The following is a 7,712-nucleotide window of genomic DNA, read 5'->3' as shown; positions in this document are numbered from 1 at the left end:
TTACTAGCTCCAGTGCTGTGTGCCCTGGCTTGCTGCCCCACCCCCCAGCAAACCTGCTGGTGAGATGGGGGTGGGAAAACGAACCAGTCAGATTCATAATGGGCAGTTGACAGTAGAGGGGAAATCTCTTTTCAGGATAGAGTGTCTTCTTAATGTCCCTTTTTTTGTAGGTTCTTTGGCTAACTGCCAAAGACTAGAAGCAATTTTGACTTAAAGGTTTGTTTTTTTTGGAACTGAAAGGTTTTCAGAGCAAATGACATAGATTTGAGCACAGTAGGGGAGAAAAAACCCCTGAGAAATCTTAATCTTGCATTTCTGGAATAGTCACTTTAATGTTTAGGTTCTCTTCTTTAAACATGGGACCTGATCATGGAATGAGTTCTGGTCATATTTCGGCCATGTTCCCAAATGGGTAGCAGTACAACTTGAATGAATGGGGAAGCCGGAGGGGGGAGGGAGGGCGTGGAGGACAGGGACACATGATGAGGGATGCTTCTTTTGGCAGTGATCTGAGGATGAGTTTTTAGATTAAAGGGTGTGGAACCTTGGTATCGGTATCAGGAGGCCAAAGATTGAAGGAAGCAGAAAAATCTCATGGCAGGAGTAAGTTGTGTGATGTAGCATGTGTTCTGTGTGCATGAATGGGTATGATTCAATGGTGTTGAATACTAGGCTCTGACAATCATTGTCAACATAAGATCAAGTTGCAACTATATTTATGTTTAAAACTTTTTAATAATGAAACTAGTTATGTCTTCCTTAAAAAAAACCACCTAGTTTTAATATTCATGAGTACATTTTATTGGGTTTCTTTTTATAGTATATGAACATAAAAAACTGCCATCTTGGTAATTATTTAGCAGAGACCTGTAGAAACCTTAGTTCTGGAAAGAGGTTTTATTAGGCCCCTTCACATCTCTTAAGCAAGAAAATTTGCCACCTATAGATGTTGAAGAGTTTTAGTAATATTCTAATCCAGTTTTAAGACTAGTCTGAAAAACAAAGTTAAATGTAACAGAAATTAACAAATAACTCGATCATTAAATTGATCAAGACCTATGTTGCTGCAAGATAACTTTTTGTTTTACTGGGTAGTATAGGCTGAACTTAAGGCCTTTCTCCCAGCAAGCAAGGACTTTGTGACAGTCAGGCCTATATTAGGTACTGTCCTTTATTGCTATGTATTTTTGCTTATCGATTTAAAGTAAATCAGTAATTCCAAATACAGATTTCCAGTAAATAGAAATTTTATTTGGAATAGGTAGTATTTGCATGAAAATGTCTCATCTTTCAGTTTTTTACTTGGATAGAAGTGAAGCTAGAATTTTTGGCAGTATATTAAGAGAAAGTAACAAGAAAATAACATTCTTTTCATATGTGTAAGTTGACACTTCTGTATTATTGGTAACAAACTACCGAAATACTATAGTGTGTGAACCTAATTAACTTATGCTGTTGGTCTTCTAAAATATGTATTTCCTTTAGCCTTTAAACTTAAGTACTATATTGTCTCCTCTCCCCTCCCCCCCAAGTATTTTCAATTTATTTCTTAGTTCTCTTCTTTTTATTTTCCAGTCATAGGTGCTTCTTTTTCTAGAGGCTTGTTGATGATGCCTCTTGTAGATGAAAATCTGCTCTTGTCTTTCATGCTTGGCCCATTTCTGGAGCCACTTCTCAGTTTGAACTATGTTGGGGGGAAGATATATTAATTGACTTTTGGAGGTCCATAACTTTACACAGAAGCAACCCCCATAGCATATTGGCCCTGTGTGTTTGAATGAGGAATTTGAAACTTGCTGTTAGTGTAGTTCTCAATTCTGGACAGAGGCTCAAAGGCTGAAGTTTTTCTTTTTTTATATATAAATTGCAAAACGGTGGAAACTGACAGCCTGTGTGTTGTCACCTTGCTGACCTCAGCAGAATAACTGAGCTTATAGTGTTACTCAAATTCAAGGAATTCCTTGAGTATTGGTTTGTGTAGACCCACAGTCTACATGCAATATTAACTGAATCCAGATAGCTAATGCAGTTGTTTCACATGTACATATGCTTTGTTTTTGTAAGACTACACTAGTTATTGAACTTTTGTAAGCTGGCACCGAAACATTTTTTATAATGTTCTGTTGCACCATGTTTGAAGCTTTTACAGTGCAATAAATGTATTATTTTCTGAAGTAAACCAAAGATAAATTTCTCATGGTTCTTGCTGCCTGCTAGAGCAGCACTTGAGGATCTTTTATACATTTGTAATAGATGAAAAATAAACCAGATTTCAAATCCTGTTTGGGTTTTTTTTTGTTTTGTTTTTAAACCTAAACCATGTACAAGTCTTTGGTCCAAATTGTAGTGTAAAGTTAAACTAAATTGCATTATATTAACCCATATGAGTGTATTTCCCTAAGCATAGTTATGTTGAAATAAACTTTATTAAAAAGTGTATTGCCTTGGTGTAAGTCTTTTTCAGAGTCCTTGAAGATTATTTCAATGTATTTATTATTTTTAACACCAGAATTCTGTCTTAGAATCAATACTGTGAATTGGTTCCAAGGCAGGAGAGCAGTAAGGGCTAGGCAGTAAGCGTTAAGTGACTTGCCAACTTCAGACCTGGTTCCCTATCCACCAACCCATTTAGTTGCTCCCATTTCCAAGTAATTGGAATTGAATATTTACTAGATAATCTCATGTGCAAGAAAGCCAATCTATATATAGGCCTTGGGACAGTGAGGGTCTCTTACAGTCAACATTTTATTGGGTCATTGTAGAACCATTTTGACAAGTAATTAAGAGGCTATAATTAAGGTACACACACAATCTATATTGTAGCTAGTATGAACGCTGGCCTTTTTTAGTAACATCTACCCCTTACTCCAGATGCGGCCATCTGGGGCCACACAAAACAATTCCTGATTCATCTTCCACATGGTAGCCTTTTAAGTATTAGACCACCCCTATTGTGCTTTCCCTGAGCATACTTTTTATTTAGCTGTACCTGGTGCTTGAGCCTGCCTTCATATAGTATAGAATTAAGGTTCCTCACCAGTCCTGCTTGTTTTATTACTAAGTCATTGAGACATCTAACATTTTCAGTTTTGAATTTTTGTAACTATTATTCCAGGTGTGCGTGGATTAGTGTGTAGTAGATCAACTCAAGATCATTATCATTTATTTTTTTAAGTTTACTTAATTTAGAGTATTTTTCCATGGTTACATGATTCTTGTTCCTTCCCACCCTCCTCTGGTTACCATCGAGCAATTCCACTGAGTTTTATGTGTCATTGATCCATCTATTTCCATATTATTAGCATTTGCACTAGGGTACATTAGTCTACATCCCTTATCGTATCTCCATTGGCCCATGTGATCAAGCAGTTGTTTTTCTTCTGTGCTTCTACTCCCACAGTACTTTCTCTGGATGTGGATGATGTTCTTTCTCATAATTGCCCTCAGAATTGTCCTGGATTATTGCATTGCTGCTAGTAGAGAAGTCCATTACATTTGATTGTGCCACCATGTATCTGTCTCTGTATAAGGTTCCCCTGGTTCTGCTCCTTTCATTGCATCAGTTCCTGGAGATTGTAAAACTTATCATCTTTTTGATAGCCAACTCAAGTCAAATTTTTGTTCTTGGCTCCTATTTCTCACTGTTGACATACTGAATTTACAGTCAGCTGAGAAGCATGGAAAAAAAAAGTTACATGAACCACAACGTAATAGGAAGAACAAGCTTGACCCTAAAGATCTTAAACAAAAATTTGTGCTATATTAAAAGAAGCATGTTGCCCAGAAGAAAGGAAATGGTACCTGTCCTGGGCCCTGGTCAGACAACATCTGGAATGTATTCCTATTCAGTTTTGAGTGCCAACTTTTAGAAAGGACATTTAAAAGAGTATTCAGAGAAAACAAGATGAAGGGCTTTTATGGTCCATCAATTTTTGATGACAAGTTGAAGGAAATGTGGATGCTTAGCTAAGAGGAACACCAACTTCCCACCACCCCCCTCAAAAAAAAAAAAAAAAAAAGACCCAAGGGCAAAAAGCTAGCTATCCTAAGATTTTTTTAAACCCTTAACTTCTGTGTATTAGCTTTTAGGTGGAAGAGTAGTAAGGGTGGGCAATGAGGGTCAAGTGACTTGCCCAGGGTCACACAGCTAGGATGTGTCTTGAGTCCGGATTTGAATCTAGGACCTCCCATCTCTAGGCCTGATTCTCAATCCACTGAGCTACCCAGCTGCCCCCTATCCTAACATTCTTGAAAAGAAGTATTCCATACTAGGATTTCCAACTTAGGACTTAACTGGGAAGACATAAAACTCAAACTTAAGAAAAAGAATGGAAAGAAATAGGTTAAGGTTAAAGTCAAATTTTAAATGTGCCCTAATTTTCTCATGTTGAAGTTCGTTTACTTTTAGTTCTTGTTTCCACCCAGGTCAACCAAAATTTCAAAAAAGTTGGTTAAAACAGTGGTTTTCATATTACTATTAGAGTTGTCAAAAAAATCTCAATTATCAAAACATATTTACTTTAGAGATGAGAAGTGCTTAATACAAAGGAAGCACAAGAAATGTTATTCATTTCTCAACTTTTTTTGACCCTTACCTCTTGTCTTAGAATTGATACTAGGTATTGGTTTCAAGGCAGAAGAGCAATGAGGGCTAGAAAAACTTGCCCAGGGTCTCACAGCTAGGAAGGGTCAGAACTGATTTGAACACGGCTAGGAAGGGTCAGAACTGATTTGAACCTAGGAACTCATGTCTCCAAGCCTGGCTCTCTTATCCACTGGAGTAATTTAGCTGCCCTTCCAGTATTTATTTTCAATAAGAGCTTTCCCAGATTGCCAAAGTTCAATTTGATACCTCCCTGTTTTCTTGTAAGGTCTGAAAGTTTTAATGATGTTTTAAAAAAACTGACTATCCTGTACTCCCAGTGACAGTTGGCTTTATATGCAAAACCAGGAAAACTACACAGACTACAATATAAACAAAAGAAAAGCCGGATACTGCTCAAATAGAATGACCAAGCCTGACTCCAAGATGTGAGGAAATAAGCCTCTTTTTTTTTTTTTTTTTTTTGTATAGTCAAGAGACCACACAAATTGTGAATTTGCTTACTTTTTTTTCTTTCAAAGGGAGGCTCACTAGGAGAAGGAAGAACATTTTTATGTCAGTGATGAAAAAACCCGAGTCTGGTAGAGAGCAAAATAATCAAAATCACTTCTGGGCTTCCAGTAATTTGTTTTTATCTGTAAGATTCAAGTTTAAGATGGGAAAAACTGCATTGCACAGGAATTTTGGAAAAGACTTGACCTTAATGAAAAAATCCGAAAGCCACTTTGAGATAGAGCTGATAGGATTATTTCATTAGTTTCTGCTTTCTCACACTACCCAGCTCCCTCTGTCACTCGAGCTGATAATGGCAACAGAGTTATTCCATTTCCGAAAGTAATCCTGTGAAATCCTGTGAAATTTAAGCTCGTGCTTGTGTGATTCATTGAGCACAAAGAGATATCATGTAGCTGGGCAGACTAGTGCAGTGGGTACAGTTAAAGAAGTCTTTGTGCTGGTAGGTCATCACTGAAGACATACCTTTTTATGTCTTGGAACGATGTTGTTAACCGGACTTGACATGAAATATCTTGAGCTACTCACATGCATGGTATTGTTTCATGATTCAGAAACTCCGCTAAGTTTAAGCAGTCACTTCTGTTACCCCAGTCCTAGACCTTATTACTATTTCTCTGAGCTATTATAGTAGCTTCTAGCATCTTCTCCTTTCTATTCCACCCCATCTTCTGCTGCTTGTAGGGGCTTCAAGCTGCCCTGGTAAAACAAATTCAGTAACTATTGCCCACAGAATAATGTGGAGATCAGGGCCTTCTGGGATGTCATGAACTCTGCAAACCTCAATTTCCTCATGATCTTTGGGTTCTCTGGAATTTGCCACTCACCATGCCTAATACTCTGGAATACTTTCTGAATGTAGAACATCATATTCATCTCTCAAGACTCACCTTGGATGTGACCACCTCCAGGAAATCTACTCTGATCACCTCATCGAATTGGCATTTAAAGCTAAAAGATAGAGTGAATCTATGCCTCCCTTGCAATCCCACAATAATATCTCTTCTAGCACCTCTTTTTATGTCATTCAGTTGAATACATGCCCTATCACCTCCTTGAAGAAAAGAGATGGTATCTTACTCATCTTTATTTCACATAAATCTTTATCTTAGCACCTTGGCATATCATACAAATGCACTCAGCAAATTTTGTTAAGTTAAATAGGAGATGGTTGATAAAATTCTGGAGACCTTTCTTTGATGAAGGAAGGAAAAGTGGGATTTGTCTAAAGAGACCAATGCGATTGCCAATGGAACTCATCAACTAACTTCAATTTAGTGACAATCTAATGGGAAGAGATTTATAAAATTTGGGGAGGTTTAAATGACAACCTGGATGGAATAACCTTTAGTAAACATTTATATGAAGCACTGTGCCAAGTGCTGGGGAAACAGAAAAGTAAGTCAGCCCCTGCTTTCAAGGAGTTTACATTCTGCGTTCAGGGTCTGTCTGCGCTCTTTCGGCTCCTGAGGTCTGAGTTCTGGTTTTTCCAAGGTCAAGCCCCCTGGTGGACCCCTTGCTTGATCCTCTGCCGGAGGTTCCTTTACAAGTCTCAAGGTGCTGCTTCCACAGTCGTATACCCGTCTGCACTGGTTCTCCACTCAGGGTTTCAGAGCCTTAGCTCACGCCTGTGTCTGCCTCTGCCTGTGCCTGCGCTCCATTTCTGCGCTCAAAGTCCGTGTTCATTCTTTAGCCTTTTGGGGTCCTAAATCTTGCTGCTCTCAGGAACAGGCCCCGGAGCTGCCAATGACTCAATGGGTTCCCCAAACTTGCTCTATTTCTTTTGAGCTGGCCTTGGCGTTGTAGGTGATGTGTGTGTGTGTGTGTGTGGGGGGGTGTTGCTCAGCCCGCGATTTAGTGAGAGCTGTTTCACCCCTTTATAGCATGGAAATGCCCCGATTCCACGTACCTTCCACGCTGCACCCTGTTGTGGGGTTCCTCCGTTCATCTGGATTTATTTTTATGTCCCCTTGAGGAGTCCTGTATGTTTCGGTCAGGAGAGGTTAGGAGCTGCTTTTTACTCTGCCGCCATCTTAACCTGGAGCCCTGTCAAGAGTTCACATTCTAATCCAAGAAACATAGAGGAGTTGAGATGGAAAGGTTGCACCATCCTTACTGTACAACAGCCAAGCTGATGATAATGCATCATCCGTGTCGTTTCCACTAAATTTTTTTTTTTAACTTTCTGATGTTGAATAATTTGACAGAGCCAAAGACTTTCTTTTCTGGGCCTTTGGTATTTGTGGCTATGGTACCTAGAGGAGCAAAAGCTTGTTTTCCAGTTTGATACATAGAATTATGATGACGTTAAAGACTGGGCTAAAAGCCAGATGGTTGTGGTGGTAGTCAGTGGAGGAGGCAGAATGTACAATTCTGGCTTACATGCTGGTCAGTGGCAGTGGGTATTTTGAAGGAAGGTAATCCCCTTCTCCATAGTAATTTTTTATTTATTTTTTTCCAGATTACATATCAATACAATTTTTAATAATCATTTTCTGACATTCTGTGATCTACATTCTCTCCCTCCCTTCCAGACTTCCCCCCTCCCCAAGACAGCAAGTAATCTGATAGAGGTTCTACTTGTGTTATCATATAA

The sequence above is a fragment of the Gracilinanus agilis genome, chromosome 6, assembly GCF_016433145.1.
Source record: "Gracilinanus agilis isolate LMUSP501 chromosome 6, AgileGrace, whole genome shotgun sequence".
NCBI lineage: Eukaryota > Metazoa > Chordata > Mammalia > Didelphimorphia > Didelphidae > Gracilinanus > Gracilinanus agilis.
Note: the sequence above shows the minus strand (reverse complement) of the source record.